General features: G+C 41.8%; 1 long non-coding RNA gene across 2 annotated transcripts; it reads left to right on the forward strand.

Annotated features, from left to right (window-relative positions):
- Positions 1–13: 13 nt before the first annotated feature.
- On the forward strand, positions 14–25,877 carry LOC138752257 (uncharacterized). 2 transcript variants are annotated; one of them, XR_011350452.1, is made up of 3 exons: positions 14–242; positions 5,889–5,948; positions 25,654–25,877. It is a non-coding gene; the product is annotated as an uncharacterized lncRNA (long non-coding RNA). The 2 variants fall into 2 exon arrangements; XR_011350453.1 differs by having other exon boundaries at positions 15–147.

Below are 25,877 nucleotides of genomic sequence, written 5' to 3' on the forward strand. Positions count from 1 at the left end.
ATCAAAATGAGACTCTGCCTCAAGAAAGCAGCCAACATCATAAAGGATCCCCATCTTCACAACATCTTCTCATTGCTACCTTCAGGCAGGAAGGTACAGAAACCTGAAGACATCTCTATTCAAGAACAGTTTATTTCCAACTAACAGGTTAATGACCTTCCTCTAACTACCCTCGTCATAAACTATCATAAATGACTGTCTATACTATTATTACATCATCTTTTCATTTCTCCTGCGCTAAGGTAACTGAGAATATTTTTAAACTACCTGTCATTTATTATCCATTTTTAGTTTAATGTATTATCATATTTTTAATGTAATACCTGTTCATCTGTAGCAAATAGGAATTTCAGTGCATATGAACATCGTACAATATATTTGGCAATAAACTTGTTATCCTCACCTCAGTCTAACTGAGGGGCTCTGCGTCTGAAGAATTCAGGGGGCGGCTGTTGGTGACTCGAGGAGAGGAACCCACGCAGCCTGCGGGCCGCTGGCGACTTGCAATCAAAGGACTCACACCAGGCTGTGAACTGCTAGAGACTGGCTTGAGACTGGCTGAAGGGGTACCAGGTATGGAAACCAGGAGGCAAGAGGGTGGCGAGGGCAGGAGGAGCTTCCAACGGTCCTCGAGGGCTGAAGGTTTCCTGATCATGTCGGAGGTTTGGATCTGGAACTCAGGTTGCCAATGGTTTGGACTGGTCTGTGTAGCTGCAGAGGCTGTGGGAGCGCTGGACACGGACACTCGATGACTGAAGATTCTCTTTTGGTTGCCTTTCTCTGACTGGCTCAGGCCTGGTCAGTACTTGGAGGGGAGACTGCCTAGGAACACCAGGTGCTGTAGATCTCTGTGAGAGGTGCTGGACAAAGTGACGACTCTCTGTCTGCCTTATGGTAGACAAAAGTTAAAGAATTTCATGTGTGTTAGATTCTAAATGCTGTATTACATGACAATAATTTGGTAGAGAGGTGCAGAGAAGATTTACTAGAATGTTGCCAGGATTGCAGTATCTAGAATATGGAGAAAGACTGAATAGACTGGGTCTTTATTCATTGGAGAGAAGGAGGTTGAGGCGGGATTTGATAGAGGTATTTAAAATTATGAGGGGAATAGATAGAGTAGACGTAAATAGGCTCTTCCCCTTGAGGGTAGGAGAGATTTGAACGATGGGTCATAAGTTAAGGGTTAGGAGGCAAAACTTTAGGAGTAACATGAGAGGAAGCTTCTTCACTCAGAGAGTGGTGGCTGAGTGGAATGATCTTCCGGAAGAGGTAGTTGCAGCAGGGTCAATTCTGTCATTTAAGAGGAGGTTAGATGAGTACATGAATGTGAGGGGTTATGGGCAGGGAACAGGTAGGTGGTACTAGAGGAGTTCACTTAAATCGGTGTGGACTAGAGGGGCCAATATAGTCTGTTTCTGTACTGTAATTGTTATATGGTTATATGGTTATAATAATGGAACCTTTTTTACCTTTACTGTAAGGGGTGCTGGGCAAATTCTGCTGATGGTAAATCCTTGTCTGCCTTATGGCAGATTAAATGCATTTTCATGTAATATTTAATCTGTTTATTAAATGACAATAAAAGAATCTTGAATCCTCAACTTCCCTGTCATTTGTTCTATAGGGGCAGATGACCATCAAAACAGGATCTCCTGTCCCTGTTATCCAGCTTTTTAGATGTGATTCAGATTGATTATGGATGATCATGTATCTCAAAGCAATATTCCTGATCTCTTCCCACACCACTTAATAAAAATACACCAAAATGTTGGAGGAATTCAGCCGGTCTTTCAACTTTTCAGGCCCAAGCGCTTCCTTGAAGAAGGCTTGTGAGACTGGCTGAGCTCCTCCAGCATTTTTGAGTTCTTACTACAATCACAGCATCTGCAGACTTTTATGTTTCACTCCACACCACTTAACATAAAAATTCAACCATTTTCATCTTAAATAAATCATTGACTGGTCCTCTCCAGTTTTCAGCTATCAGACTTTTGAAACTCACCCTACTATCCTAACCCTAACTAGAACTAGCCAACCAAAAATTCCGTCCACAGTCTTGAGACATCACGTTTTCACATCCTGCAACTGTGATCATTTATCCATCATTTTGCATATTTTTTTCTGTCTCATGATCGATAATTTAATTCTGCCACTCTCAGCCTTTTTTGACTATGGCCCATTTGGACTCTGCTCAAAGTTTACAGGAATATTGGAAATTTGGTTAGGAGAAAAAGAGAGGTGTACAAGAGGTATAAAAAGCAGGGAGCTGAGAAGTTGAAGGAGGACTACAAGGAATGTAGAAGGAATCTTAAGAAAGAAATTAGAAAGGCCAAAAAAAGGCATGAAGAGGCTTTGGCTGACAGAGTAGAAATAAATCCAAAGGGTTTCTATAAGTACATTAAAAGTAAAAGATTAGTGAGAGATAAAATTGGACCCCTTGTAGATAGCGAGGGTAGGCTGAGTGAGAAGTCTGAGGAAATGGGGGAAATTTTGAATGATTTCTTTGCCACTAGGGAAAAAAATGTTGAACCAGTTGAAGTAAAGAAAAATAGTGGGGAGGTCATGAAGCATATAAGGATAACCGAGGAGGTAGTGATGGCTGTGTTAAAAAAGATAAAGGTGGATAAATCTCCCGGACTGGACAAAATATTCCCTAGGACACTCAGGGAGGCTAGTGGACAGTTAGTGGGGCCATTAACAGAGATATTTAGGGCGTCACTGGCCACGGGGGTGGTACCAAAGGATTGGAGGGTGGCACATGTGGTTCCTCTGTTTAAGAAAGGGTCTAAATGCAAACCTGGGAATTATAGGCCTGTAAGTCTGACGTCTGTGGTGGGTAAGTTGATGGAAAGTGTTCTGAGGGATGCTATTTACAAATTTTTGGAGGTACAAGGATTGATAGGGAGTAATCAGCATGGTTTTGTCAGGGGTGGATCATGCTTGACAAACCTGATTGAGTTCTTCGAGGGGGTTACAAAAAAGGTTGATGAAGGGAAAGCTGTGGACGTTGTCTATTTGGACTTTAGTAAAGCTTTTGACAAAGTTCCCCACAGGAGGTTAGGAAAAAAGATGGAGGCATTAGGTATAAATAAGGAGGTAGTGAAATGGATTCAGCAGTGGTTGGATGGAAGGTGTCAGAGAGTAGTGGTAGAAAATTGTTTGTCCAATTGGATGCCGGTGACTAGTGGAGTTCCTCAGGGTTCGGTCCTGGGTTCACTATTATTTGTTATATATATTAACGATCTGGATGTAGGGGTAGAGAATTGGATAAGCAAGTTTGCGGATGACACAAAGATTGGTGGTGTTGTGGACAGTGAGGTAGATTACCGTAGATTAAAAGGTGATTTAGGAAGGCTGGAGGTGTGGGCTGAGAAATGGCTGATGGAATTTAATACAGATAAATGTGAGGTGCTGCATTTTGGAAAGGCAAATTTAAATAGGTCATATACATTGAATGGTAGACAATTGAGGAGTGCAGAGCAACAAAGGGATTTAGGAGTTATGGTAAATAGTACCCTCAAGGCTGATACTCAGGTAGATGGTGTGGTGAAGAAGGCATTTGGAATGTTGGCCTTCATAAATCGGAGTATTGAATTCAAGAGTAGGGAGGTTATGATGAAATTGTACAAGGCATTGGTGAGGCCAAATTTGGAGTACTGTGTACAGTTTTGGTCACAAAATTATAGGAAAAATATAAACAAAATAGAGAGAGTGCAGAGAAGGTTCACGAGAATGTTGACAGGATTTCAGGGTCTGAGTTACAGGGAAAGGTTGTGCAAACTAGGGCTTTTTTCTCTGGAGTGTAGAAGATTGAGAGGGGACTTGATAGAGGTGTTTAAGATTTTAAAAGGGACAGAGAGTAAATGTGGATAGGCTTTTTCAATTAAGAAAGGGGGAGATTCAAACTAGAGGACATGGTTTAAGATTGAAGGGGGAAAATTATAAGGGGAACATGAGGGGAAATTTCTTTACGCAGAGGGTGGTGGGGATGTGGAATGAGCTTCCGTCAGACGTGGTCGAGGCGGGATCATTGGTTACATTTAAGGAAAGACTGGATCGTTACATGGATAGGAGGGGACTAGAGGGGTATGGACCGGGTGCTGGTCAGTGGGACTAGGAGGGTGGGGATTTGTTACGGCATGGACTAGTAGGGCCGAACTGGCCTGTTCTGTGCTGTAAGTGGTTATATGGTTATATTTACATGGAGAGGAGAGGACTGGAGGGGTATGGACCGGGTGCTGGTCAGTGGGACTAGGAGGGTGGGGATTTGTTACGGCACGGACTAGTAGGGCCGAAGTGGCCTGTTCTGTACTGTAAGTGGTTATATGGTTATATTTACATGGATAGGAGAGGACTGGAGGGGTATGGACCGGGTGCTGGTCAGTGGGACTAGGATGGTGGGGATTTGCTACGACATGGACTAGTAGGCCCGAACTGGCCTGTTCTGGGCTGTAAGTGGTTATATGGTTATATTTACATGGAGAGGAGAGGACTGGAGGGGTATGGACCGGGTGCTGGTCAGTGGGACTAGGAGGGTGGGGATTTTCTCCGGCATGGACTAGTAGGGCCGAACTGGCCTGTTCTGTGCTGTAAGTGGTTATATGGTTATATTTACATGGATAGGAGAGGACTGGAGGGGTATGGACCGGGTGCTGGTCAGTGGGACTAGGATGGTGGGGATTTGCTACGGCATGGACTAGTAGGGCCGAACTGGCCTGTTCTGTGCTGTAAGTGGTTATATGGTTATATGGTTATATGAAGCATTCAAGTTTTGGTTCCTTCCATACTTCTACTGACTACATTAAAAAAAACATTTAAAAATATTTATGTTCTGTGAGGTGAAAAGAAAGTGAGGCTTTTAACTCAATGAGCTGTGGCCCCTGTTGAGAATGGCTGATTGTATTTAAAAGCTTGTTTTTGGTGTATCCTTTGTGGCTGCAGGAAGAATTTTACTGCATCTGTATGTTGTTCTTTTGTATATGACAATATATGGAATCTCAATCTTTTCTTATTGGGAGTTGTAGCCTTAACCATTTAAAGAAGAGAATGCTGTTAATGAGACAACTATAAACTCCCTTTTAAAATTACTGGTTCTCCGAAAACAATCAAGGACAATTTTTAAATTTAAACATACAGAACAGTAACAGGCCCTTCTGTCCTACAAGCCAGTATTGGCCAAATATACCAATTAACCTTGAAGCTTTGCATATTTTTGGAGGGTGGGAGGAAACCAGTGCACCCAGAGGAAACCCACACAGACATAGGAAGAATGTTCAAACTCCTTACAGACAGCGCAGGGTTCAAACCGGAGAAAGCTGTAATAGCATTGTGCTACCCGCTATGCTAACCGCGCTGCTGTTATCAGACTTCTGAATGAACCTCATATTTGTAAAATTATGTTGCCCTTGCCCTGCACCATCTGATCTCCCTCTGTAACTCTGCACTTCTGTCCTGTGTCCAACTCGTTGTACTGTGTCTAAGATGCCTAGATGAACTGCTCAAAAAAACATTTTTAAGTCGGTTGAACTGACGCAATATGTCTTCATCATTATGCGCTTAAACATGCTAAATTCAATAAAAGTTCATTTAATGTTTCTCCAACTTCCTTCATTATACAGCAAATCTGAAATTACCTTTGTGTTCATCTTGAAGTTTTCAATCATAATCCCCTATTTCTTTGAAGGAAGGAAACCCTTTGAAAAAAATTGTTGTCCAGCGTAATCACTCAGATATGCAGGGAATGGAGGGTTATGCATCATATGCAAGTAGAAGAGATGTTTAATTTGGGCCTCATGGTCAGGGCATACATTGTGGGATGAAGGGCTTGTTTCTGTGCTGTTCTACATTCAGGGTACTACATTTAATTCCTTCCGTTGCCCCTGCAGGAAATGAACCAACACTTTCCAAGTTAATGATGTCATCACGCTGTTATTGGATCCAAAGAGGTGGGTGAGCAGCATGCAGAACATCAGCCGAAAGGTTAAATCTTCCTCGACTGAAAATCACAGACTGGAATATTTCCAAACCTTAATTAACCTACCTGACATTCGTTCTTGTGTTTTAATATTCGTAGCTTACCTCAGCCCTTGTTTTTAGTGTAGCAAAGCAAATTATCTTTGGTAGATTAAATCTTGAAGATCATGTTTAAATTACATTAAAGGATCAAGGTGCCCAGAATTTTGGTCAGATGCTTCTGTGGCTTTGCTGATGTTTTGAAACATTAGACACAGTCTGGCATTTTAACTTCTGTTAAAATTATAGCGTGGCTTGGTGTTCTGCATATTTTCAATCTGTGCATCAAATTGTGCAATTTTCTTGAGCTGATTTTGTTGGCAGCCATCAAAGAAAAAGGCACTAGGATTATATTTGAAAAGCAAAAACTGGTGGAAATCTGGAATGAAATAGAATGCTGGAATTTCTCAGTGGACTGGACAGGGTCAGTGGCAGAAGAAACAATTGGTTTTGTGTCTCAAAGGTCAAAGGTTCCTTTTATTATAACAAAATAATACATTAAAAATGTAATACCTGTAATATATGATTTACTTCAACTGGCACTCCTAACAATATATTTATTTTAAATTTAGATTTAGACATACAGCACACTAACAGGTCCTTTGGGCCCACGAGCCTGTGCTACCCAATTACAGCCAATTGACCTACATCCCAGGAACATTTTGAAGGGTGGGAGAAATGGAGAAAACCCATGCAGACATGGGGAGAAGGTATAAACTCCTTACAGACTGTGCAGGATTTGAACCCCAGTCCCAGTCACTGGTGCTGTAACAGCATTGCGCTAACTGCTACGCTAACCTTGCCACCCATAGGAGAATAGGTTCAAGATTCAATTTATTCTCATAGTAATAAAACAGTGTTGTAGGGAGACAGATTCACTATGGGCAGGAATCGCCTAAGTGCCTCTTACAGTCAGAGAGAGAGAAGCAAAAGCGTCCCCCCCAGAATCACCGAGTGTCCATAGATTTGCCTCCAGTGCTTCCGCAGTCACACAGAGTCCAGTGCAAACCATTAGCGACTCAAGCTCCAGATCCAAACCTCCAACATGGGCCAGAACCCTTCAGTGCCCTTGGAACATACTTGCATCCTAGTTCTGATACCAGCCAGTTCGAGCCAGTCTCCAGCAGCCCACCATGTTGGTCTTTCAGCTGCAGAGCCCCCTCACTGATCCGCCACCGTGATCACCGTCCCCGCAGGTCACCTCTTCTGCTTCTCCTTCTCAGTCAGGGGGAGGGTGACCTTCCCATCCTCTAGTGCCCTGCTCCAGTCTTCCGTTTCCCCAGAGCCTGCAGCCGATTAATAGGCGCCGCCATCTTGGGTGCATGCCAGCGGTCTTGGGATTTCAACTAAAACCATCGTTGGCTTCATCAACGGGTTGTTCAAAGCCCGTGTGGGCAGATAGCAGTCGATTCACCTGTTGGATCCCATGAGAGTGCTGAATCCCTGTGGGAGATGAGAGAAGGAAGAGAAGCAAAAGAGAGTTCCCTCAGAGTGATCCTGCACAGGCACCTGTTTAATTCATCGACAAGCCAAGCTCCAGATCCATGTCAATGGTGGGGGGTGGGGGGTGGGGGGGAAATACTTCAGTGATTCTCTCTTATGGTCCTGTGGATTGACCTCGATCCATTTCTCTGCAGCAACTGTACCACACTGTGATGCAGTTGGCCAGGATACTTTCGATAGAGCTCTGGTAGAAGGTTGAATAGGAAGCTGTGTGTCAACTCCACTGAAAGACAGTGTTGTTGAATTCCCTCGGTGCTACATTGGACCCAAATTCGTAACCTTCTGACCAAAAGCACGGCCTGCCTGGTGAATCCACACAGAGGTTGCTGTTGGGACTTGGTATTCAGTATGGCACAGTGATACAGCTGGTAGATCTGCAGCCTCACAGCTCCAGTGGCCCCAGTTTGATCCTTAGCTGTCTGTGTGGTGTTTGCATGTTCCCCACTCAAAAAGGCAGGAAGGTGGAGATGAGCCATGATCTGATTGAATGGCGGAGCAGGCTTGATGGGCCAGATGGCCGACTCCTGTCCTTATTTTTTTATGTTCTTGGAACAAGTGGAATCTTGGGTACTAGGACTTGCTGAATTCCCAAAAGTTCAGGTAGCCTTTGATTACATTCAGGTAGCCTTGTGAACAAAACATAAAATAATGTGCACAGGTGGGGGGGGGAGGGGGGGGGTGGGTCGCCAGAAGTATTTGCTCAGGCTTTCTCTGTATGCCTTAGTTTCCTCCCACATCCCAAAAATAATGTGTGGATTGACAGATTAATTAGTCACTGTAAATCACCCCTGATGCACTTAGGTAATGGAACCTGGGGGCATTTGATGGAAAACTAGGTTATAGGGAAAATATGGTGAGAGGATTGGACTGCTCTGTGATCTACCTCAGATGAAGGGCTGAATGGTCTCCTTCCTTGTCATGAGAAAATACGGAGAATTTTTAGGAGAAATTGTGCTGGGTGTTACTGTGCATGGTTTACACTGTGTGCATTGTACACTTCTCCAGTGTTAGATATCACCATTTGCATTATAATTTCTCACTTGCTGGCATACGTCGGAGTTTGCAGCTGCTTCCTGTGACCTTCATCACTCAGCGTAGAACGAGGAACACAATGTTTTGCTTTGCTGCTTGCATCATTTTCTCAAGGGACACTGCTGACATCGTAGACCTGACGAGGCATTTTCAGAAATGACTCCAGGTTACTCGAACACCTGAATTGCACAACTAGCAGTCAGCAAAGTTTCTTTCAATCAATGAATGATTCATACAATGAGGGCCTTAGTGGTGATGCTGGACACATCAGTATATCCAATATAGACACTCACCCTGGGCTGACATGCCCTCAGTCCACTTCAACAGAGTTCTCAGAGACCACCATATCCTACCTCAACCTCCCTGATGAACAAGGCACTCCCACGCTCAGGATCCTGACTGAGGTGGCCATTATCGAAACACAGGGTACTCTACAAGGAAATCCTTTCACCCGAACTGTTCTCTCCAAGGAGGTCAAGTTCATCTCAATTCTCAGCTTCCTTATCACTGGATTCTTCCCAATTAGTCTCAGCAGGATCTCAGCCTGTGCGCTGTCCTCTGATTCGCCCAGAAGGTTATGTCAAGAATAAATAGATTTATTTTATTTTGATTTTGTGGTCTCTTTACTTGAGGAAGGATGTACTGGATTGGGAGGAGGCCCGGAAGAGGTTCACCAGGTTGATTCCAGTGATGATGCGATTAGTCTGTGAAGAGAAATTAAGTTGTCTGGGATTGTACTCGATGGAATTTAGAAGAATGAGAGAGGATCTTATAGAAATGTTTAAAATTATGAAAGGCATCAAAAAGATAGAGGTAAGCAGGTTGTTAACATTGGTTGGGGAGAATAGATCTAGGGTACATAAGCACAGAATTTGGGGGAGTAGATTTAGGATGGAGATGAGGAGGAACTGCTTTTCCCAGAGGGTGGTGAATCTGAGGAATTTGCTGCCTATTGAGGCAGTGGAGGCGATCTCAGTAAATATATTTAAGACACGGTTGGATCGACTTTTACATCGTAAGGCAATTAAGGGATATGGGAAAAAGGCAGGAAGGTGGAGATGAGCCATGATCTGATTGAATGGCGGAGCAGGCTTGACGGGCCAGATGGCCGACTCCTGTCCTTATTTTTTATGTTCTTGGAACAAGTGGAATCTTGGGTACTAGGACTTGCTGAATTCCCAAAAGTTCAGGTAGCCTTTGATTACATTCAGGTAGCCTTGTGAACAAATCATAAAATAATGTGCACAGGTTGGGGGGGGGGGGGGGTCACCAGAAGTATTTGCTCAAGCGCATACATCCTCAAACCATCCACAGGTTTTTTGAGCCCAGAAGGCAGGGAGTGCCACTGACCTTTTTGCCAATTTGCAGTAACTGCAGGAGCTTGATGAAGCTACGTGGAGAGCAGGCAGCAGGAACCACAGGATTTCAGGAAGTTAGATTCTGGTGCAAAACACGAAAGTCCGCAAACACCGTGAAGGAAGTAAAAACACAAAGCTGGAGAAACCCAGCAGGTCAAACAGTGTACTTCAGGAAGGGCTCAAGTCCAAAACATTGGTTCTGTATCTTTATCTTTGCTATATGAAATACACTGTTTGACCTGTTGAATTTCCCCAGCTTTGCATTTTTACTAGGAACATTTCAGTACCTGCATCAGTATCTGAGGAACAGAAGAAAGGATATTCTTCCTTGGGCCTTAAGAAGGAGGAAGGTTACTTGGTGATGTCCTGGCAGAAATCCGTCAGTCCAAACAGTGGGGAGGACTCTGATTGAAACAACCTTCCAGGAGTAGGCTGCTTATTGACTGTGCATGTCACAGACCTTGTCTGTACTTCATTCCTTTACACTAGCACACAGCATCAATAGTCATACAAAGGGAGCTCAGGTGACACAATCCATACCCTCATGTTCTCCTTTGCAGGGCCACCTGCATGACCACAGCACATGGATAACAAATCTCCATTCCACTAAATAACAAAGATCCCTACAACTCCGTGTGGAAGTCTGTAGTTCACTCACATTTACCTTCTTTTTAAATTTTTTTTTCACACTATGAACCATATTAACCAAAATACACACAAACATTTCCCTCTTGAATATACACAGTGTCATTTTCTCCCCTTTTCCCCCCTCCCTTCACTCCCTTCTTCCCACCCCCTCCCTACCCTCTAAACGTTCAACATACACAATACAATAAACCCATTAAACAATGTCATCACACAAAATAAACAAGAAAATTGTTTCATCAACTTTTACACACTGGGTCAGTTCATTTAGTCTTCTTCTCATTCTATCATTTTAGGGGGGGGGGAGATCCACGGTAGTCCCTCTCTGTTGTGTTCCATGTACGGTTCCCAAATTTGTTTGAATAATGTGACTTTATTTTTTTTAATTATATGTTATGTTTTCCATTGAAATACATTTATTCATTTCTATGTACCATTGCTGTACTCTCAGGCTCTCTTCTGATTTCCAGGTTGACGTTATACATTTTTTTGCTACAGCTAAGGCTATCATCATAAATCTTTTTCATGCTTCATCCAAATCGAGGCCAAGTTCTTTACTTCTTGTATTACTTAGAAAAATGATCGCTGGATTTTTTGGTATGTTGCTTTTTGTGATTTTATTTAATACCTGATTTAGATCTTCCCAAAACTTTTCCACTTCCTCACATGCCCAAATTGCATGTACTGTTGTTCCCGTTTCCTTCTTACAGCGAAAACATCTGTCTGATACTGTTGGGTCCCATTTATTTAACTTTTGGGGCGTGGTGTATAGCCTGTGTAACCAATTATATTGTATCATGTGTAACCTCGTGTTTATTGTATTTTTCATAGTTCCGGAGCATAGGTTTTCCCATATTTCATTTTTTATCTTTATGTTTAGATCTTGTTCCCACTTTTTTTTGGGTTTACAGCTTATTTCATCGTTCTCTTTCTCTTGCAGTTTGATGTACATGTTTATTATAAATCTTTTTATTATTATTGTGTCTGTAATCACATATTCAAAGCTGCTTCCTTTCTGGTAATCTCAGCCTGCTTCCCCATTTGCCCTTTAAGTAGGTTTTCAGTTGGTGGTATGCAAACATTGAACCGTGAGTTATTCCATATTTGTACTTCATTTGTTCAAAAGATAATAAATTATTTCCCAAAAAACAATTTTCTATTCTTTTGATCCCTTTTCTCTCCCATTCTCTAAAGGAAAGGTTATCTATGGTGAAAAGGATTCATTGATTTTGCGTCAATATTAAGTTTGGCAGTTGGTAATTTGTTTTTTTACTTTCTACGTGAATCTTCTTCCAAATGTTGAGCAGATGGTGCAGTACTGGTGAACTTCTATATTGCACCAGTTTTTCACCCCACTTATAAAGTATATGTTCTGGTACCTTCTCCCCTATTTTATCTAGCTCTAGCCTGGTCCAATCTGGTTTTCCCCTTGTTTGATAAAAATCTGATAAGATATCTTAATTGTGCTGCTCTATAATAATTCTTAAAGTTTGGTAGCTGTACGGCCCCTTGTTTGTACCATTCTGTTAATTTATCTAGCGCTATCCTTGGTTTCCCCCCTTCCCATAAGAATTTTCTTATTATTTTCTTTAGCTCATTGAAGAATTTCTCTGTTAAAGGAATTGGTAACGATTGAAATAGGTATTGTATCCTTGGGAAGATATTCATTTTAATGCAATTTACCCTTCCTATCAGTGTTAGTGGTAAATCTTTCCAATCTTCTAAGTCATCTTGTAATTTCTTCATTAATGGCTGATAATTTAATTTGTATAGATGGCCTAGATTATTATCCAGTCGAATACCTAGGTATCGGATTGCTTGTGTTTGCCATTTAAATGGTGATTGTTTCTTAAACTTTGTGAAATCCACATTATTCATTGGCATCGCTTCACTTTTATTTGCATTGATCTTGTACCCCGATATTTCTCCATATTCCTTCAATTTCTTATGTACTTCTTTTATTGGTTCTGTTAAGTATACTATGATGTCATCTGCAAATAGACTGATTTTGTATTCCTTCTCTTTTATTTTTATCCCTTTTATTTTATTTTCTGTTCTTATCAGTTCTGCCAATGGTTCTATTGCTAAAGCAAACAGTGAGGGAGATAGTGGACATCCCTGCCTAGTTGACCTGCTTAATTTAAATTGGTTCGATATATATCCATTTACTGTCACCTTCACCATTGGACCCCTTATATAATGCTTTGATCCAATTAATATCTTTCTCTGGTTGGTTGAACCTCTGTAATACTTTGAATAAATAATTCCATTCTACCCCATCAAAGGCTTTCTCTGCGTCCAAGGCAACAGCCACTGTTGGTATCTTATTTCCTTGTACTGCATGGATTAAGTTAATGAACTTACAGACATTGTCCATTGTTCGTCTTTTCTTAATAAATCCAGTTTGATCTAGTTTTACTATTTTTGGTACACAGTTGGCCAATCTGTTTGCTAATAGTTTTGCTATTATCTTATAATCTGAGTTAAGTAGAGATACTGGTCTATACGATGCTGGTGTTAGTGGATCTTTCCACATCTTTGGTATTACTGTAATTATTGCTGTTTTACATGAATCTGGCATGTTTTGTGTTTCTTCAGTCTGGTTCATTACTTCCAGGAGAAATAACTCTTTAAATGTTTTATAGAATTCTATTGGGAGTCTGTCCTCTCCAGGCATTTTATTGTTCGGTAGCTTTTTTAATATATTTTGTATTTCCTCTATTTCAAATGGTTTTATCAATTTGTTTTGCTCTTCTTCCAATTTCGGTAGTTCAATTTTAGCTAGAAACTCATCTATTTTGTCTTCTTCCCCTTCGTTCTCAGTTCGGTATAATTGCTCGTAGAATTCCTTAAAGTTTTCATTGATCTCTGCTGGGTTATATGTAATTTGTTTGTCCTTTTTCCTTGATGCCAATACCGTTCTTTTAGCTTGTTCTGTTTTAAGCTGCCAAACCAATATTTTGTGCGTTTTTTCTCCTAGCTCATAATACTTCTGCTTTATTTTCATTATGTTCTTCTCCACCTTATATGTTTGTAGTGTTTCGTATTTTATTTTTTTGTCTGCCAATTCTCTTCTTTTCATTGTATCTTTCCTTGTTGATAGTTCTTTTTCTGTACTTACTATTTCCCTTTCCAGCTGTTCTATTTCCCGATTGTAGTCCTTCTTCACCTTAGTTATATTATCTGCCCTCTGATGAAGGCTTTCATTGCATCCCATAATATAAATTTGTCTTTCACTGATTCCGTATTTATTTCAAAGAACATTTTAATTTGGCGCTCAATAAATTCTCTAAATTCCTCTTTTAAGTAGCATGGAGTTTAATCTCCATCTATATGTTCTTGGTGGGATGTCCTCCAGTTCTATTGCTAATAACAGTGAGGGTAGGCTGAATGAGAAGTCAGAGGAAATGGGGGAAATTTTGAATGATTTCTTTGCCTCGGTATTCACTAGGGAAAAAAATGTTGAACCAGTTGAGGTAAAGAAAAATAGTGGGGAGATAATGAAGCATATAAGGATAACCGAGGAGGTAGTTATGGCTGTGTTGAAAAAGATAAAGGTGGATAAATCTCCGGGACCAGAGAAAATATTCCCAAGGACACTCAGGGAGGCTAGTGGACAGATAGTGGGGCCATTAACAGAGATATTTAGGATGTCACTGGCCACGGGGGTAGTGCCAAAGGATTGGAGGATGGCGCATTTGGTTCCGCTGTTTAAGAAAGGGTCTAAATGTAAACCTGGGAATTATAGGCCCGTGAATCTGACGTCTGTGGTGGTCAAGTTGATGGAAAGTGTTCTGAGGGATGGTATTTACAATTATTTGGAGGTACAGGGATTGCTAGGGCGTAATCAGCATGGTTTTGTCAGGGGTAGATCATGCTTGACAAACCTGATTGAGTTTTTCGAGGGGGAGTTACAAATATAGGTTGATGAAGGGAAAGCTGTGGATGTTGTCTATTTAGACTTTAGTAAAGCTTTTGAAAAGTTCCCCACAGGAGGTTAGGAAAAAAGTTGGAGGCATTAGGTATAAATGAGGAGGTAGTGAAATGGATTCAGCAATGGTTGGATGGGAGGTGTCAGAGAGTAGTGGTAGAAAATTGTTTGTCCAATTGGAGGCCGGTGACTAGTGGAGTTCCTCAGGGATCGGTCCTGGGTCCACTATTGTTTGTTATATATATTAACGATCTGGAAGTAGGGGTGGAGAATTGGATAAGCAAGTTTGTGGATGATACAAAGATTGGTGGTGTTGTGGACAGTGAAGAAGATTACCGTAGATTAAAAGGTGATTTAGGAAGCCTGGAGGTGTGGGCTGAGAAATGGCTGATGGAATTTAATACAGATAAGTGTGAGGTGTTACATTTTGGAAAGGCAAATCTAAATAGGTCATATGCATTAAATGGTAGGCTATTGAGATGTGTAGAGCAAAAAGGGATTTAGGAGTGATGGTAAATAATACCCTTAAGGCTGATATTCAGGTAGATGGTGTGGTGAAGAAGGCATTTGGAATGTTGGCCTTCATAAATCGGAGTATTGAATTCAAGAGTAGGGAGGTTATGATGAAATTGTACAAGGCATTGGTGAGGCCAAATTTGGAGTACTGTGTACAGTTTTAGTCACCAAATTATAGGAAAGATATAAACAAAATAGAGAGTGCAGAGAAGGTTCACGAGAATGTTGACAGGATTTCAAGGTTTGAGTTACAGGGAAAGGTTGTGCAGACTGGGGCTTTTTTCTCTGGAGCGTAGAAGATTGAGAGGGGACTTGATAGAGGTGTTTAAGATTTTAAAAGGGACAGACAGAGTAAACGTGGATATGCTTTTTAAATTAAGAGTGGGGGAGATTCAAACTAGAGGGCATGGTTTAAGATTGAAAGGGGAAAACTATAAGGGGAACATGAGGGGAAATTTCTTTACGCAAAGGGTGGTGGGGATGTGGAATGAGCTTCTGACAGACGTGGTCGAGGCGGGATCATTGGTTACATTTAAGGAAAGACTGGATAGTTACATGGATAGGAGAGGACTGGAGGGGTATGGACCGGGTGCTGGTCAGTGGGACTAGGAGGGTGGGGATTTGTTACGGCATGGACTAGTAGGGCCGAACTGGCCTGTTCTGTGCTATAAGTGGTTATATGGCTATATGGTTAACAGGGGTGAGTGATCAGATAACAATTTAGCTTTATATTCAGTTTTCCTAACTCTCTCTTGGATATGGGCTGACAACAGGAACAGGTCTATCCTTGAGTATGTTTTTTGTCTACTCAAATAATATGAGTATTCCTTCTCCTATGGGTGTTGTCTCCTCCTTATATCCAAAAGTTGCATTTCCTGCATCGATTTAACCATAAATTTGGCTACTTTTTTCCTTTCTGCTAGTCTTTTGTCCAGTTTCACCTCATTTACCTTCTTGAAATGGAATTTATTTCATGTTGTATGTCTCTGACTTTGTGAATCTGCTGTCAACAAATCTTATGTACGCCCTCCTGTCAACCTTTCACAGAATACAACACCTTCCTGCTGATCAATGCCTCTGTGATAAGGACTTCCAAGTCCTTCTGAGTGAATCTGGGAGCTCTCTGCCTCTTGCCTGCTGCCTCTCTCTCCTCCATGGTATCCACTGTGTGTGTTATTTTGTTTTCTGTCTGCTCTGGGGAGTCTATTTTAAGGGGCTGATACTTTTCTAAGGCAGATAGCCAAAGAGGTAAGGGTGGTCCTTAATGAATATTTTGCTTCAGTGTTCATCAAGCAGAGGAACCTTGATGAATGTGGGCAGGCTACTGTGTTGGAGCAGGTTGAGGGTCCTCTTTGGAATGTTGTTCACTGTTGTGCTGTGGGAAATGTTTGCACGCTTCGACATCCCATAAACAATATTTTTTATTTAATCTACAACACGGTAGAAGCTGATTCCGGCCACAGAGACAGTGCTGCCCCAATAACACCCAATTAACCTACAACCACCTATTTTCCCCCCCCCCCACCCCCCACCCTGTGCATTTTGAAGGGTGGGAGGAAACCAGAGGCATCCAGATAAAATCCACACAGACACGGGGAGAACATACTGTGCTAGATTCAAACCTGGGTGATGGTGCTATAACAGTGTGATGTTAGCCACCTCGGTAACCGTGCTGCCATATAATTTTTAATTTGGGCTTTTGTTCATTTAAAGAAAGGTATATCTCGATAGATTTACACTTAGATTTATTATTACTCTTGTATGTCGTGAAAAGGTTTCTTTTGCCTGCCTTTGGTGGGATGACAGCTTTGTTCATATTGCCACATTCCATAGATTTAAAAAACCCAATGGATGGAACATTGAATAGTACAGGTACAGGCCCTTCAGCTCATCAGGTCTGCACTGACCATAATGTCAATCTAATGCAAGAAATAGGTGCACAGGTTGGCCATTTGGTTGATTGAAGCTGCTCTGCAATTCAATAAAATCATGGCCATGGACTCAGCTCTATCTACCTACCTTTTCCCCACAACCCTGAATTCCCCCACTATGCAGAAATCTATCTATCTGTTTCTTAGATATATTTAATGAGGCAGTCTCTACTGTTTCCTTGGGTATGGAATTTCACAGATTGCATTTAAATTTAGATTTAAGTTCAGACAGACAGCACAATAACTGACCCTTTCGGCCTAAGAACCCGTGGCATCCAATTGCACTCAATTGACCTCTAACCCCTGTTTGTTTTTGACTGATTCCGTATTTATCCAATTTTTTGCCCTTCTATGTGTCCCTTAACACCACTACCTTATCTTATTTTCCTACCTTCCCTGGTAGTCTCAACCAGGCACCTATCGCTCTCCATCTCCTTTAAACTTCCCTCCTTTCACCTTAAGCCTATGCTCTTTAGGATTTGACATTTTGACCTTGAGAAAAAGATGCTGACCATTTATCCTATCTAGGCCTCGTGTTATTTTCAAACCATTCTTGTCTCTCCTGAGCTTTTGATGCTCCAGTGAAAACAATCCAATCCAAATTTGTCCGACTTCTTTTGCTGTACTCTCGAATCCAGGCCACATCCTGATGAGCCTCTTCTGCACCCCCTCTAAAGCATCCGCATCCTTCCTGTAATGTGCTGACCAGAACCTCAACCAATACTGTATTTGTGGCCAGACTAAAGTTTTATACCGCTGCAATGAGACTTACTGACTTTACACTCAAAACCCTGACTGAAGAAGACAAACATGTTGTTGAGGAGTTAACTTTCAAAACAATGAGGAATGATGCAGTCAAGTGACTGCTTCAGACTGTGCGGTCCCATCCATAGAAAGATGTTGGCTCTCTACCTGATCTGTTTGGACTTTCGCTTCACCAGGAGGGATGTCTCTAGCATTAACTCCTTCGTGTGTTGACTGATACTGGATAAGAATATGGAGTTAGGTGCTGGCCAATCAGCCCTTCAAGTCTGCTCTCCCATTCATGAAGCTCATGGCTGACTTTTTACCTCAACACCCTTTTCCTGCCCTCTCCCTTATCCTTTCCCCTACTCAACTTTATCTGGGATTGGGACTGGCACAGGAAGGTGGACTAGTTCATTCAATGAAGAGTTACAGCTAGATGGAAACACATCAAGAGAGAACTTTTTTATTTTTTATTTACAAAGTAGTAGGAGCTGATTCTGGCCATATAGACCCGTGCCACCCAAATTAACCTACAACCTCAAACGTTTTGGAAACCAGAGCACCTGGGAAAAACCCACACAGACATAGGGTCACTGGCATTGTAATAGCATCACACTTGCAATAACTTGCAATCTCGAAGAAGGCTTTCCAGCAGCTACACTTTGTAAGGTGCTTGAGGGGATTTGGTACGTCACTGACGATTCTCGAAAATTTCTACAGGAGTACGTGGAGAGCATTCTGGGTGGTTGCATCACTGCCTGGTATGGAGGCACCAACTGTAGCACAATAAAAAAAAATTCCAGAAAGTTGTTAACTTGGCTTGTGACATTACAGGCACCAGATTTCACTCCATCGAGGATATATTCATGAGACAGTGTTTTAATAAAGCAGCCTCTATCCTCAAAGACCCCCACAACCTCCGTACCCTCTTCACTCTGCTACCATCGGGGAAAAGGTACAGGAGCCTAAAGACGCGCACTCAGCGGTGCAAAGACAGCTTCTTCCCCGCTGCCATCAGATTCCTGAATAAATAATGAACCAAAGACACTGCCTTACTTTTCGAGCCCTACTATTATTTATTGTTGTAAGGTGGCTGATATGAATGTTTGAACTATGATGCTTCCACAAAACATCAACTTGTTTATGACAATAAATTCTGATCCTAACACTAGCCTCTGCGTTAACCATGCTGCCAATTGATGGGGAATTTGAATTACTGAACAGTATTGTATTAACAAAGAGAACAGTGATCAAATTGGTTAAGCAACAGACACTAGCTTCAGAATAGGGTAAATGTATGGAGATGACATCTACAATGAACCACAAAACACAGTCGTACATCTCGGTGCGATACGTTTCAAATGTTGGTGCTCAGAGATCAGGGTGACCTTCTGCAAGAAACCCTGAAAGTTTACATTCAAGATCAGAAGATAATTAGGTAAATAGAATATTTACAAAGGGGATAGAATATAAGTGAGGGCAAGTCTTGCTAAACTGGGCAGGACATTGGTGACGTCACATCTGGAGGACTGTGCAGAGGAAATAGAAAAGGAAATGCTTGCCTTGAAAATAGTGTTGGGAGGTATCACTTGGTTGATTCCTGAGATGAAAACTTGTTCACTGATGAAGAGTTGAATTGGAGGGGCCTGCACTTTCTGGAATTTAGAATATTGAGAGGTGATCTTGTTGAAGTATAACACGAAGATAGACAGGCTGGATGCTGAGATATTTTTCCTTTGGACAAATCGAGGACTAGAGGGTGTAATTTCAGGAGAATGAGTCCAAGCTTAGGAATGGGATGAGGATGAATTTTGTCTCTCAAATCTTTGGAATTGTCAATCCAGAGTTGAGTGGTAGGTAGATTTAAGATAGAAAAATGTTTTGATCTTATCTAAGTTTGGAGGGATCAGGTAGAAATATGGAACTTGTCTATGTTCAGAACACAGATCATGGACTTATTGAGTGGTGGAGAAAATAACCTGCTTTCTATTTTCTCATATTCTAATTGTTTAATGGGCACCCTTCAATCCTGAAGTTCTACCCTCTCATCTTAGACTCCGCTACCATGGAAAATAACTTTGCCATATCTACTCTGTCCAGGCCTTTCAGCTTCTGTGAAGTCACCCTCAACCCCCTCCTCCTGTTCTTCTGAACTCCAAGGGATACAGTCCAAGATCCATCAAATATTCTTCATATGCTAATCCCATCATTCATATAACCATATAACCTTTTACAGCGTGGAAACAGGCCATGTAGAAGAATAATTTTTTGTGACTCTTCTCTGAGCCCTCTCCAAAGTGCATCCTACCTTAAATAAGGAGCCCAATATAATTGCTGAATGAGATTGAAAAGACTTTGTTTCATCGAACCCTATTTGCAGAAAAAGCTCCATGAAGAATAAAACAAAGCAGATGAGCTCATCCCCTGCCCGCCTCCCACTTACAGTTCTGAGCAGCTCCTCTCCACTAAAGCTCATTCTGTTATTAAAGAGAACTGCTGAAATATTTTGTTGCTTCAGAGATTAGTCTTTGGAGAGTTAATGGATTAGATAAATATTTGTGCAGATAATTCTGTTGGATGTACTGACATTCGGAATTACAGAAGTTATTTGCAGAGCAATTTCTGCTCAAACCTTGCTCAGCTGATGATGGGAGAAACTGAAGCATAAGAACTTAAGAACATAAGATTAGGAGGAGACCATCTGTCCCTTCGAGCCTGCTCTGCCATTCATCAAGATCATGGATGATCTACTTCAGCTCCGGTTCACTGCACTCTCCCAGTATTCCTGGATTCCCTTAATATCCAAAAATCTATCACTCTCTTTCTTGAATGAACTCAACAATCAAACTCTCTGCCTGGGTGGGACCTCATCAAGAGCCCTCTGGACATCTTGTTCCCCTCTATCTATTCTACTGGTCGCATCCTTATACAACTCTTGATAGATTAATCAAACATGATCTCCCTTTCACAATCTCTTCTGGTGGCCACCTTCAGGCAGAAGGTACAGAAGGCTAAGGCTATCATAATAAATCTTTTTTGTGCTTCATCCAGTTTGAGGCCTAATTCTCTACTTATATCACTTAGAAGAAAGATCTCTGGATTTTTTTGGTATGTTGCTTTTTTGTGATTTTATTTAATACCTGATTTAGATCTTCCCAAAACTTTTCCACTTTCTCACATGTCCAAATTGTTGTTCCCGTTTCCTTCTTCCAGCGAAAACATCTATCTGATACTGTTGGGTCCCATTTATTTTAACTTTTGGGGCATGATATATAGCCTGTGTAACCAATTATATTGTATTATGCGTATTTCTCATAGTTCCAGAGGACAGCTTTTCCCATATTTCATTTTTTATCTTTATGTTTAGATCTTGTTCCCACTTTTGTTTGGGTTTACAGCTTATTTCATCATTCTCTTTCTCTTGCAGCTTGATGTACATGTTTGTTATAAATCTTTTAATTATCATTATGTCTGTAATCACATATTCAAAGCTGCTTCTTTCTGGTAACCTCAGCCTGCTTCCCAATTTGCTCATCCAGTCTTGCTGATGTAGAGGAGGCCACAATAGGAGCAATGGATGTAATAGATGACCCCTGCTTCACTTGGAATGACTGTTTGGGGCTTCAAATAGTGTTGAGGGAGGAGGTGTGCATGCAATTAGAGCATCTCCTTTGGTCACAGGGGTAGGTACGAAGGGGCCAATTAGTGGAAAGGGATGAAGGAGTCTCAGAGGGAGCAGTACCATGGAAAGCGAAGGGGTAGAGAGGGGTGGTCTGCCTTGTCATGGGATCACATTGTAGGTAGCAGAAAATTCAGAGGATAATATATTAGATGTGGAGGCTGGTGGGGTGGTAGGTGAGGGCAAGGGGAATTCTATCCTTGTTGTGTCTGGGGCAGAGCAGTCCAGGGACCATGTATGGGAAGTAAAGCAGATGCAGGTAAGAGCTAAGTTGATGGCAATAGAAGGGAAGCCATGTTTATTGAAGAAGGAAGACATCTCTGCAAGATGGAGAAAGAGAGATCAAGAAAAGGATTAACGTGGTCAGAGATTAACCAAGTGAATTTGAGGTCAGGGTGAATGTTGGCAACAAAGTGGATAAAGTTTATGAGCTCATCATTGGGTACATGAGGCAGCATCAATGCAGCCATCAATGTAGTGGAGGAAGAGTTGAGGAGCCTCACCTGTGGAGGCTTGTAGCTTAGATTGCTCCATATAGCCAACAAAAAGGCAGGCATAGCTGGGGCTCATGTGGGTACCCATGGTTACCCCTTTGACTGGGAGAAAATGGATGAGTCAAAGGAGATGTAACTGAGGGTGAAAACAAGTTCTGCCGGTGGAGGAGGGGGGTGGTGAACAGGGGCTAGTTGGGTCTGTTGTTGAGAAAGAAGTGATGGGCTTTGAGTCCTTCGGTATGGGGGATGGAGGTGATTGAATGCCCATGATAAAGATGAGGCAGTCAAGTTCAGGGGACTGGAACTTGTGGAAGTGATGGAGGGCATGTGATGTATCAGGAATATAGGTGCCACCCTGTGTGGGTGAATGGTAGAATCTGCGGCCATCTATTGGGAATGCAGGGAGGTTAAGAAATGGGAGAATTTAGAGCCTTTACTCTCAAATCTCTGCTGGTTTTGATCGTCTCTAATTTCCATCAGCTTTCCTATCTGAATTCCCATTGACCTCTCACTTTTTATTCTCTTCTCTGGTCTCTCACTCCATGTATGTCCTGGTCTGCTGTCTCCACTCTCACGGATAACTTTGCTCTTTGCATTCACTCACTGGTCTATTGAGATCTGTTATTGCCCAGATTCAGGTTTCTGTTGAAATGAACTCTAGTAAATTGATATATATTACAGTCCCAGTGTGTGTGTGTGTGTGTGTGTGTGTGTGTGTGTGTGTGTGTGTGTGTGTGTGTGTGTGTGTGTGTGTGTGTGTGTGTGTGTGTGTGTGTGTGTGTGTGTGTGTGTGTGTGTGTGTGTGTGTGTGTGTGTGTAAATGTATGAAGAACCCAGTCAAGAAAAACTCATCAATGCTCAATGGCACAGAACAACCCAGTGCTTTCACCACTTTAAGTTCAACAGATGATGCTCAGTGGCCTTGGAAACAGCCATTGCTTTAAGAGGGTGGTTTACCAGCCTGGAGAGTGATAGGTTGGGTGGATATGAGTGTGCACTGGATGTCACCCATTGGATGACAGTGTCTAGCTGGGTGACAAGCTGGTTTGAAGGCTGGCACGCCCACCCCCATCACCCTGGTCCAATTTCTTGCTGCTACTTTCTGCAATAAGGAACAGAAGCTGAAGTTCGGCACCTCTAGGTTCAAGGACAATTTATTTCCCAAAGTCTGTCAAGCTCTTGAACGTCCCCGAACAAGCTTCACTATAAACTACTCAGGCACCACAAAAAGACCTGTCTGCAGTATTGAAACATCTTTTTTTTTTCTTGCTCTAACTGTAACTCTGGATATTTATCTTTAATATTCATCGTCTCTTTCCATACAGAGATCATTTATGGCACACAATTGTAGGTGTTGTACAGAAGTACCTGTTTGTAAAAATTTTAGTCCATAAGTATTTTCTACTTGCATGTATGTCAATAAAGTCATTGTCATTAGGAGTGGAACTCAAACCTTTGACTTTCCATCTGAAGACAAAATTCAACCAATGAGCTGAAGCTCAGCTGAACTGAAAAATGTGCCCCATGCTTTGGTCTGCAGATCACTGGAGCAGTTATGGAGAGATGTGCCTATCCTGTTAGTGCAAGGTGCACTCATCCTCTCTGTCTGATGGGTTCAAGTCTTTGACTTTTGCACGGAAAGGCCAAAAACTTATGCAATCTCCAAACTACTGGGGGAGGGGGTCACCACTGTAGAAATGTGGGTTTATTGGCCCACCTGTTCTCGAAGAATAAATAAATGGTCTGTTTACTTACCTTTGATTGACTACTTTTGTGGCATGGATTTGTTTCCAATCATTTCAAATTAAATCATCTTTTGTATCACGTATTTTTATGCCATTGCATTTAGATAGTGTATTGGGAAGGGTTGTGACAGCACTGCTCCCTACCTAGTCGGAGGACAGGGCCAATAAAGGTTTGGTTCTGCCCCAACTATTAGTGCAAACCTTGCTGTTGGAATCATGTAAATTACCTGGACTGGACTCTCCAGCCTGCCTGTACTTGGCCTTGGGCCATTAGCTGTTGTAATTGGATTAACCCTCCTGGCACCGAGCCATTTATCCCTGCTAACGAGCTGGGCTGGAACCTGCAGCACTATAAAGGTGCCATGTGCTCTTTGTTTTCTCTCTCTTTGTCAGCTTGAGACCACCTTGCTTCACTCCAGGCTTAGAAATGTAGAAGGGTGCTGGAGAGACTGTTGGTAAGATGTGCACTGTTAAAAGGATTGGGAGCATTTAAATAGTGTCCCTTGTAGCATAGAGCCATGCCCACACTGAGTCAAGGGGTGGTGGGGCATTGTATTGTTTTTTTTCTTGATCGTTGTATGTGCCAGTTCATCATGTGCGTGCGAGTGTGTGTGTATTTTGTTCCCATGTTATTTCTCCACGTTCATTATTAATTGTCTGCTATTTCTTTCCCATGGATGCTGTAAACTACCATTAAAAACACCAACTCACAAATCAAGATCTAAATGATTTTATAGCACTCGAATGCTACTATATTATTTTCAAGAGGGCAAGAACAGTGCAGAACCAACTCTCATTCTGATTTTTCACACTAATGTCTCAGACTGCTCACATCCCACTCTAGAGTTTCTCTCTCCCACTGTGTCCCACCCCCACCCCCATTCATTCTGTGATTACCTTAGGGACCTCTACAATGGCCAAGTAATCTCAATTAAACAAGGGTATTCACACTGGGATAAAACATGCTTTAGGTTGATCTTTGTCTTCAGCTCTGTAGTACTTAACCTACCCTTGGAGCACTCTTCCCTCTAAGCTGTATATAGGTCTGCACACACACACGCTTACAACCAGTGCACAAAGGAAATTAATGGGCGCCCAAAAGGTTGGTTACCTAAAATAATGTTGTAATTAATAATTATATTTATTGAAAATAATCTCTTAACCAAGTGTTTCTGTTAACTAAGTTGGTTAACAGTTGGTTGGTTTTTCAAATTCCCCATTTGCACTAATTTATATCACCTCACCTTAAAACAACTTCAAGTTTACATTTCCGCAAGCATTCAGTGCATACATATGTTTGTCACAGGAAAAAAAAATTGCACAACGTAAGATTTTTGCACTCACTGACAACTAGAAATTAGAGGGAACATTGCCATGGACTTAGATGCAGCATGGGAATTGACCCTTCAGCCCACTAAGTTCATGCTAGCTTTATTTAATTCATCCTGTCTCAATCCCATTTTGCCCACATTCTATCAACTTTTCCCAAGTTCTATCACTTGCTCATTGTTCAGGTGCAATTTGCAAAGAGCAATTAACCAACTAACACACACACTTTTGAGATGTGGGAAGAAACCGAAGTGCCTGGACAAAACCCATGAGGTGACAGGGAGAATGTGAAAACTCCACATTGACAGCACCTGAGTCAGGATTAAGGCTGGGCCTCTGGTGTCTTCAGGCACTGGTTCTACTAGCTGAGCCACTGGGATGGCAAGGATGAAAAGCCTTTGAACATGTAAGGCCTTTTTTGGAAATATAACTTTGAGGGTAACATGCCATCAAATTTTGTATCTTTAAGCAAAACCCATAGAGTCATACAGCATGGAAACAAGCCCTTTGGCCTAACTTGTCCATGCCAACCAAAATGTCTCACCCATGCTAGTCCCACATCCTGCATTTGACCCTTATTCCTCTAAACCAGCCATTCTCAACAGTTGGGGGGGGGTGGGGGTTGGGGTTGCCGTGGGTGCGTACAGCACATTTCAGTAAAAGCTTTGTTTTATTTTCACCTCATGTTCCATGAATTTTTTTTTTTATGTTGTTTATGTTGTCGGTAGGAGAGAAGGACAGATGAAACCAAAACTTGACTGCTTCACAGGGAAATGGGCCCATAAACTCTGACTAGAGTCTGAAGTGGGTCATAGCTGAAAAAGGTTGAGAATGCCTGCTCTGAAGCCACCCAAGTGTATCCTTCCAAATTTTTCTTTCATGTTCTCTGTGGCATTCTGTTAACATGCCTCAAAGGGAGCCAATAAATATCTGGGCAATGCAATTTAAACAA

Source organism: Narcine bancroftii, chromosome 2 (assembly GCF_036971445.1).
Source record: "Narcine bancroftii isolate sNarBan1 chromosome 2, sNarBan1.hap1, whole genome shotgun sequence".
Lineage (NCBI taxonomy): Eukaryota > Metazoa > Chordata > Chondrichthyes > Torpediniformes > Narcinidae > Narcine > Narcine bancroftii.